Source organism: Hermetia illucens, chromosome 1, assembly GCF_905115235.1.
Source record: "Hermetia illucens chromosome 1, iHerIll2.2.curated.20191125, whole genome shotgun sequence".
NCBI lineage: Eukaryota > Metazoa > Arthropoda > Insecta > Diptera > Stratiomyidae > Hermetia > Hermetia illucens.
The window spans coordinates 195,061,841-195,071,580 of NC_051849.1; positions in this window are offsets into that span (position 1 = coordinate 195,061,841).

Here is a 9,740-nt window from a genome sequence, read left to right on the forward strand (position 1 = left end):
TCAGCTGCGAATGAGTACCTGAGTCAAATCAGGGTAATAATCTCGGGCGAGCGCAATGCTGACCACATTGCCTCCTAGTGTACCGTTACGGTCTTGAATGAAGTGCTCTAACACACTTCAAGGCCCTGATCCAATATGGATTGTTGCGCCAACGATTATTATTATTATTAAGACAACTTGGAACTGGTCCGCTATTAATCAGTAGGATTTTTCACATTCTAGTGGGAATGAGTTTCTTGGAGGTTCTTAAAGCCGCCTGCAGAGAAAGGGTTCTTTTTAACCCTTGTGATGGCTTCTGGTCATGATCACCCTCTTATGGGTTCCGCTGGATGAAAAAGTCTTGTTCAAGCATTTGCCGACGATCTATCAATGATAATTATCGCCAAGTTTTCATAAAGTGTATGCGACCGTGTACCATAAGTGTAGCTCTGCAGATGACCCAATAATCGTACTTTTCAAGACCACTTCCGGAAAATCTTGTTGACCGAAACACATTTATTGGAAATATAAGTCCGTGGAAGATATACTGCTCTTAAATCTCTTGTGAATCTTTTAAATCAAACGTGAATTTTGTATTTCAGAGTATTGGAGTATTAACTTTAACTAGCCTCATTGCCCTGTCAAGCATTTATCCCCAGCCAGAAAGTTGAATTTTCCCGCTCAATCTTCGGTTAATGAACAAAACTCTGGCCCTTATCAACAGCACGAACCAAATATTTTAAAACTAAGTCTCAATAATGACGTTCGAAGGGCTGGTATCGAAAGAAGCTATCGCTACTCCATTTGTTACGGAAATGGAGGGTCTTGTATTCAAAAATATACAAGAATAACGATTATTTTTTTTAATCGATGGAAATGAAAATCTTAGAAAGATGCTGCCGTGTCTAAAATTCACATCCACTGAAATTACCTCAATCTAGTCCTGCCGAGCATGTTGATTGTTACTTCGTAAGGGGGTTGTGGTATATGATACCACGTCCACGCTCTTCATTCGTCTCGTGTTTAGGGTATGATCCAATTGGGATTGGGCAGTCCTAAGTCCGCATCCACTTAATGTCGGACCGGACCAAATGGGGGGAAACTTGCTCCCACTCTCTATGGTCGCCCCGTTTTGGGTTTAACACCCAAAGTTCAGAAATTGAAAGAGAGACGAAGACGGCTACGGTTTCGTACCAGGGCAGAGGCAACTTATCAGACGCTGCCTCCCATCTAAAGCAGAGGTGAGGCAGCGTCTGATGAGTTGCCTCTGCCCTGGTACGAAACCGTAGCCGTCTTTGTCCCTCTTTCAATTCCCTGTGGTAATTAATATTGCCTCACTCAATGCTATTTTAAACCCACTGCACTCGCTTTAGATATTGAGGCAGAAATTCGAACATAATTTCCTCTGGATTGCGCCACTGGCCAATGCTTCTACCCAGAGTGAACACTACGAAGCAAGATGAATTTCACTATTTCCACCACAAGCACCGATTAACTGTATCTCGATCCTTAATGTTGGTTGCCAACCTCGTTAGATTTAAGTTACCTTTCAACGATCTTTCCAGGGCTCAGTCCAAATGCCCTACAGACTTCCCTTTGATATTGATCAACACCTCGAAGTACATCATGATTGATTTCGCAAGGACTTGCCTTGACTTGACATACTTCCTTTTTCTGTTTTTGACGATAAGGGTCGTAAGCAATTATTCTTTACATGCCATAAGAGGGGTCCCAAAGCGGTCCCTTACAGAATTGTTGCATGATAAGCTTCTTTTTGGTCCGTCGTCCTTCTCGCTCCATAGCAGTCTTTCATAGAATAAACTTTTGATTAGTCGTGCTAAGTAGCTGGGATCACTTGATTTAACCCAACCCCAACCCCCATCGTCCCCGAGCCAGGACGACGACCATTGGTACTGTTAGAGTCGGTACAGACTGACGCATCCAACTATAGCAATACTAACAATTATGTTCCTTCTAACTAAATGCAATCTTTCAAATATGAGTACCAAATCTCTTTCATCTTCAAAGATACACTAATATCAAGTTGATAGCTGCCAATTCTTATTTCAGATAATCCGTCCAACTAATGGTATCAAATGCTTCACGATATTAGACCATTCTGAAACCGTCAATAAAATTTATTCCCAAGTCTCAGAAAGTCGGTTTTCTCTCCAACTTTCCCTACAACCCGATTTCAGGACAACCGGGAAAGAAGCATCGTGTGCGCTTCGGAGGGATTTCCAAATGGTTCTTTGCATTTCATATCGACTGCGTGTGATTTTCTTGTGGAGCTTTATATACTTCCTACGAACCCTCGCCTCTACCCGCGGAAAATGACTAAGAGTGGTTTGAGTAAACGCAAGTAGGCATATTGAGGGGGTGGAAGTCTCGGTGCAAACATGTGAAAGCTTCACGAGAAATGGGAGATATCCAGAGGGTCGTGAAGAAATGAAATGTCACGAAAGCTCGATTTTTTACCCCAATAAACTGCACGTACATATGTATTTATGTAAGCGCAAGTTCATTGGCGTAGTCAGCAGAGTTTAAGAAACAATTTGAGGGATCGAACATTTCAACGTAATAGAAGTGAAGTAAAACTATCGCAAAAATCTAACCTAGCCTGTTTCCGTTTGAAAACTTTAAATGCAAATATCTCCCTTAATATTGAGGTCTTCGAGAAAAGGAGCGAAATTAAGGATCACTATTTTCGAGGGGAAAAGACCTGCAAAATGTAGGTTGGGGGTCTGAAGCTGGAAAAATGGTCGGAAAATAGATATGGAGAATTTGGAGAAAAGGAGGGGAATTAATCATCACTGAATTCGAGGAAAAATAAAAAGGACTTGCGAAGTTTTACATCTGGGATCTAGGTACTAGGAAAATAGCCGGAAAGTCGTAATCACTAACTTCGAGTAGAAAAAATCCTGCTAAATGGTGCATAAGTCAGGTTAATTGGTAGCTGGGAAAATAACCGAAAAGTTTTGGAAACTTGTGGAAAACTTTAAACACTCATATCTCCGTTATTATCGAGAATTTCGAGAAATGAAACAAAATTGGAGGTAACTAGTTTCAAGGAGAAAATGGTCTGCAAAATGGTATATAGGCTGGAAGCTGGAAAAGTGAAGGAGTCTTATAAAAAACGTTAAACGCTCGTATTTACCATAATATTGCGAATTTCGAGCAAAAGAAATTAAATTGCTGAACAATAGTTTCTAGTAGAAAAATGCCAACAAAACTGTATATAGGTGGTGGGGTCTGTGAGCTTAGGAAATGGCCGAAATGTAAAGGAATCTATTGAAAAACTTTAAACACAAATATCTTCCTTAATCTTGAGACTTTGGGGAAAAAGAGCGAAATTGAAGCGCAGGATTGACTGACGCAGAATATAGTTCCCTGAGAGCTAACCTTCATATTTCTCTTTCGTGGTGATATGTGGCTCTCAAGGAGTCAAGCCTCTCGTCTGCCAAGACGGTTAGTGACAGACACACCCTATATAAGGTGACCCCACCATTAACAAAACGGATCTAGACTCAGGGGTCAAGAAATACCTCTCCCAATTCAGGGTGTCATGCGAATCGTGCCTATTGGGTAGTTTGCAATCGGGCGGTGCGTCGCACATAAACTGGCTTATAAGATGGAGACAAATCTTCGCAATACTAAGAACCAGACGACTACACCTAAAAAAGAGGAAGCTAAGAAATAAAGCAGTCACCTACTGGGAAAAAAGGCACCAACAGATGCTCTTGCTCAGATGGCAAGGACCAGCAAAAGTACGTCTGAGGTCAGGATATCAGACGTGAAGAAGAAGACAGGCCTTAGTGGAGCAGGTGTTAAATGGTATCTACAACCAAAAGAGTCTTTTAAAAAGGCTTAGAATATAAGCCTTCACCGATGGAACCAAATAAAAGGCGAGCAGCGGATATGCTCCTCACGAACCACAAATACAGACCCAAGAGGGAGGAAGTTATGGGTAGGCCAGGGGTGAAGGCAGGAGCCAGGTTCTCCGTTAGCTAAGCTAGTGCAGTCGAAGGCATTCAACCGATTATACTGCAAATGTTCATTCGTGAGGAGCAGGAAATTATCAGAGAACTTAGGCCTTGTTCACAAGCATACACTTTTGAGCAGGTCTTACAAGTGTCCTCTGCAGCGAAGGACACAACGATGTAGCTCAGGATTATAGTTCTTAACTTTCCAGGTTAAAGGAAAACAGAAATGTCGATATGTGTTTGGGATGATATAGCAGGGGCATAAGTGGTGTCAGTGTACTTTCCTAAAGCCACAGCGCTAGGAAGTTGGAGACCTCCTAATTCTTCAAAACAATTATTCCATTTTGGAAGCAAGAGGGCAAAGGCAAACTCCTCACAATCGGAGTAGATGACGGATCCTAGGAGGCAATTTAACGACAATCTATATTTGATAAGGCAGTTTAACTATAGATTTGGCATCATGCTGAGGGAAGATACTTCGGAGAAGACATCAGGTTGAAAGCCCGGAGGGATCGCGGAGAGAGGCTGAAAGGGCAGGCCAAAGCAGGGAAGTGGACCTACTTCCCAACCTAAATTTAGAAGTCAAGGTGGACACAGACATGCAAGAGAATGCCAAGTCGGAAGAGGAGGATAAAATTGGGACAGTCAAAAAGAGCTCCAACAATAATGGAGCCAATGGCCTCCATCGGCAGTGATTGCAAGGGCAATCTGCAAGGACGACATTCGAATAGTGCTGATGTAGCAGAGGAAGCGTGGAGGTAATTTGAGATAAATCTTCCGAGAAACCAAGAGCTTGCATGATTTAACGCAATTTAAAATATATATGTTTTTCAGAGTCCCTGACTGAAGACCTTGTGGCTGTCCAAGTTTTACTGGAAACCGGGGGAGAACTCGAAAGGAGTCGTGTTATTGGCCTACCTCAAAAAAAAAAGTACATCCGGGTCCCACTGCAGTTAGTCGCTAGACTGTGAAGTTCATACGAGAAGAAGATGCTATCACCTCTCCCCGGCTGCGATGCCCACGCCCATCACGAAGACTGAGGAAGCAGCGGCATCAATGGAATTTAATTTACCTTGAATTTATTTTTAGCAATAAGCTAGAAATATAGTATGCAACACAGAGTACACCTCAACATTCATGTTAAGCACTAGACAATAGGTATAGATACAACTTTAATACTCTCCTGAGGGGGCTGGTCAAGAATTAGAGTGTTTCGGATAAGCTCTCTATGCCGGATCAAAGAATAATTAAGTTCGACATTGAGGACAACTCCGAAATAAAAACAATAATAAGGAATCCCAGGAAAAGAGATTGAGGCTCCTATGTAAGGAGCTTGGGCAATAACGCGGCTACAGAAGGGCAGTGACATCAGTAGTGAACTGGAACTGAAGTGGGGCAACACCTCAACAAAGTTATCATTGACGCATATTAGATCAGCTATCTGACTGAGATAGTCACGTCATTAAGGGATGTGCCCTCGGAGTACGGGAACCTAGCCAGAATAAACTTTAAGCGGGCAAAACAAACCGGCCACTAGCAGAGGTAAAAAAACGCACTGATGACGTATAACAACGTGGCCAGGGAAGAAAAACGGAACAGCTTAAAGCAACTCTGCGAAGAAGTCAAACAAACCCAGAAACATCCAGGCTATACAAAGCTATAGCCAAAAACAGGGCAACATCTTCTGTCAGTCTGAAGAAGAAAAAGTGGATATTCACGGAGAATAAGGAGAACAGAGTACATTTAATTCAAAACCAGCGTATATCTATTTCTAAGAACTCATTTCCTGGCGTCATACCCCACGGCGAAAGGCAACAACATTCTGGCTGACTTGCCAGCAATGGACAAAAATGAAAAAAGTGAATTAACAACTAGTAGAAGAGGTATGCTGTTGAAGCTAGGCTGACAGGGAAATGGGTGCCTTTAAACCACTGAAATCGCCCGCATCGGATGACATTTTCCAATTACTACTCCAGAGAGGCTTAGAAGTCATCTCAGGGACTCTTCTAAGGATGGCAAGGAAGCGCAAATTTGGTCACCTGATAGCCATTAGATTACACAGTATGTAGGTGACACGACAAGCAGTGGTCAAATACTTCCGAATCAAACTACACCAACAATTACTCTTGAAGAATTGAACTTAACTCAACAGCCAGAGAGTATCAGTGGAGCAATGAAGACATGCCCAACGGAATCCTTGGAAATCCTTCTGGGATTAACTCCTCTTCATCTTCACATACAGAGGCAGCGGAGAGGGTGAGCTTTAGAATGGCTGAAAGTATCATGTCGGGGAGCCACCTGAAGCAAAGGAATATTGATATTCTTCGAGTTAGTACCCGAATTAATAATACAAATGGATAGGATGACAACGAGGTTTCATTTCGACAAGAAACTTCTAACACGTAGAATTAACAGCACAAAATGGGTGAGCGTGCCAGTTGCCTACGGCTTAAACCAGCAACTGAGCCAGACCGAAAGCGGCATTGTCTAGATGCTCTGTTGGGATTCGTTGAGTGGTCTGAAAAACCCCACAGGTTCTTTTCGTACGTTGCATTCTGGGAACGCCTGGAGTTACTTTTGGCATACCGTCGTAACCGACTACAGTGTGTCCAGAATCATCTCGGGTATCTCACTGTGGATGTCATACTTCCGGTAAATCCTCCGCATGCTATTTCTCACTCGTCTGTTGGCATTATCAGAGCTGATTTGAATCAGCCTAGCAATGCCCTGCCTTAGTGAGTCACGCCGACGTTCTAGACGAATTTTCCATGGTGGATTTCTTCGGTCACTCAAATCAACAACGCAAAAGCAAACCTACTGACCGTGCAATCTGACAACCGTAACGACACCACAATACGTAAGTGATTGTAGTTGCAAAAGCGACATATCATGCCGAAATGCAATCTTATCATTGATTTGTTATAGAATTCTCGGAGTAGCTGGAGATGCCACTTCAACGAAGAACTCAGCCAGACGGTAAAGAAGAGTGCTTCGGCGAGTACTGAAACTATTGCCTGCAATGCGGCGTAATGTTATTGTTGCCACCGCCTCTGCCCCCATCGACTCTTGGTCATCAATTTCCGCGATGACCTCAAATCGAACACGCTCCCTGATTATGGCGGGGATTTTGTCGCTGCAAGTAATAAAGCGGTATTGACCTGCGACTCGCTGCACAGTTACATGAGCGAATTGCGGGAAATGCTCGACGAATCTCTGGTACAACAAGAGGCAGTAAGATGTTTTACCCGCCCCCGCCATTATTTCGTAGTAGGAGCGGATGATCAAAAGGTTCATTTCTTCAGCCCACTTCATCCGCTGCCTACGCAAACCTGCTGAAGTGGTCGCTACAGATTGTGACGAAACAATTACAGCAGGCGGAGCAATGTTCCTGGTCATCGTGGCCTAGACGTCGAACCGCCCCACGACTAGCGGTTTCGACGCCGTGCTGCCCATTACGGGTGCCCGACGAGTCCCCCCGGTTATCCGTACCGGACCTTAAATTTCTTCTTCTTCTCATAGATGGATTTGCATTTTATACCAAACTGCCAGGTATGGTGATAGCTTCCTCAGTCAGTAATCTGCAAGACTGCTAAATTCCTGGACTTTCATCACCTACCCTCTGAGACGCTGCGGTGGCGTACAGCAATTCAGACCGAAACTATCCATCCCACCTTCTTTCACAGCCGCGTTTGGGACCGGCTACGGCGGAGTTATTATTTTTATTTATGTTTTTTCTTTAAATTTATTATTGCGTTCCTCTCCATTAGTATTCAGTATTCAGAAATGGTGTCCAGATAGCTAAGTGGTTAGAGCACAAGGCTGTCGTATGGAAGGTTGCGGTTCAAATTTCTCTGGTGGCAGTGGGATTTGTATCGTGATTTAACGTCGGATACCAGCCGCCTCAGCTGTGAATGAGTACCAGAGTCAAATCAGGGTAATAATCTCGGGCGAGCGCAATGTTGACCACATTGCCTCCTGCAGGCTATTCTGTAGTGTACCGTTACTGTCTTGAATGAAGTGCTCTAACACACTTGAAGGCCCTGATCCAATTGGATTGTTGCGCCAAAGATTATTATTATTATTATTCAGAAATGAATCGGAGCTAAATTCTTACTGATATGAAAGGGGCATCCTTCAATTTGAATGGCCTTAGGATGTTAAGGCATGGAGGTTACCGATTGAGGATGCGATCCATCTTGGATGTTCCTTCTCATTAGCGGCGCTCGACTCTGCAGTTTTACGTGAAGTTTTATTAAATCTCACGTGAGGAATCGATCCCCACATTCCCGAGCCTGGCTATCATAGAGGCAATAAAGCGCATTTCGATGGAACACTTCGATGGAACTTTAATAGTTGCGGGCGAACCTTCACGATCAGTTTCTCCAGCTTTCTGTTTTAAGGTTTTGTGCGAAAAAAAACCTTATTAGAATCGAGTCGATGTGTGTCTGTCCGCCTGTTTTTTTTTCGTCGTTGGAAGGGGGAAAAGTTCAAAACCTACTGCTGGCTCCTGCCATGCAGTTATGTGAGACGCCTACTCACTGAAACCACTTCCTTCTTCTTCCACTCTCTCCACGGGACTGCTATAAGCATTGCATCGCGCGGCTGGATCAGTTCTTAACTGCGGCTCATTATTGTTCTCTCCCTTTCTTGCTTTCTTCGCAGTTCTTCATGCGTTAGCTGCTGATGAATCATTTTCGGCTGAATTACTACTTGATTCCAAGCTTTGCTGACTCCAACATAAACTCCACTATATTTTCAGGTGTCTGTTTGCGATCCCCTCCAGCCTAGTTCGATGCGCTGTTAACCTTGGGCACTCAAATACAACATGCTCCGCATTCTAAGCCACGCTACCACATCTTGGGCAGCATGGTGACTCGTCGTGTCCAAATCGATGTAAATAAGCCCGATAACCTCCATGTCCACTTAAAAACTATGTTAACTCGTAGCTTAGTTTCCCGTGGCTCCTTTCATTCCATCTTCGAATGTGTGGAATGAACCGGTAGGTCCAACGGCCAGTTTGTGCCTCGTTCCATCTCTTTCGTCATTCTGTGATGGATTCCCGCCGTGCTAATTGCCGTCGAAGTACAATAGACTCCCCGATTGCATACATTTTGTCATAGAGGCGCCGACCTTCATTCGCCAAAATGTCTATGGGGATTGTCCCTGCCAGTACATATGCTGCTTCTTCTAATGTTGTTTGATAAGCACTGCATACCCGGAGTGCATTTAGTCGATACGCCATTCCTAGTTTTCCGCAGTTTGATTTGTTTTCCAGAACAGTTGCCCAAACTGGAGCTGTGTAGATTAGCACGGAACTAACTACCCTTGAAATAAGACGACGTTGACTTTGCCTTGGTCCTCCAATGTTCGGTAGTATCCTCGAAATCGTTACAGCGATGGAAGGCGCTTTAGTTGCAGTGCACTCAATGTGTTCTTTAAAGTTGAGCCTTTTGTCAATCATTACTCCCAAATATTTAAGCGACTCTTGGGAGTAAATTGTTTCTTTACCAACTTTAATTTTCACGGTTGTGTCCTTCCTTCTTTTGCTGATTAGCGCTTGTTCCGTTTTATGTTTAGCAAGTGATAGACCGGACTTTTTTAACCAGGAATTGATCTTCCATATCGCTTCTTTTGGTAGACTTCGATCTCGTCTAAGCGTTTTGCAACTACTGTTACCCCGATATCGTCCGCAAAACCAATGGTTGTAACGCCGTTAGGAAGGTGTAGTGTCAACACTCCATCGTATACAGTAAAGGACCTAAAACAGACCCTGTGGTA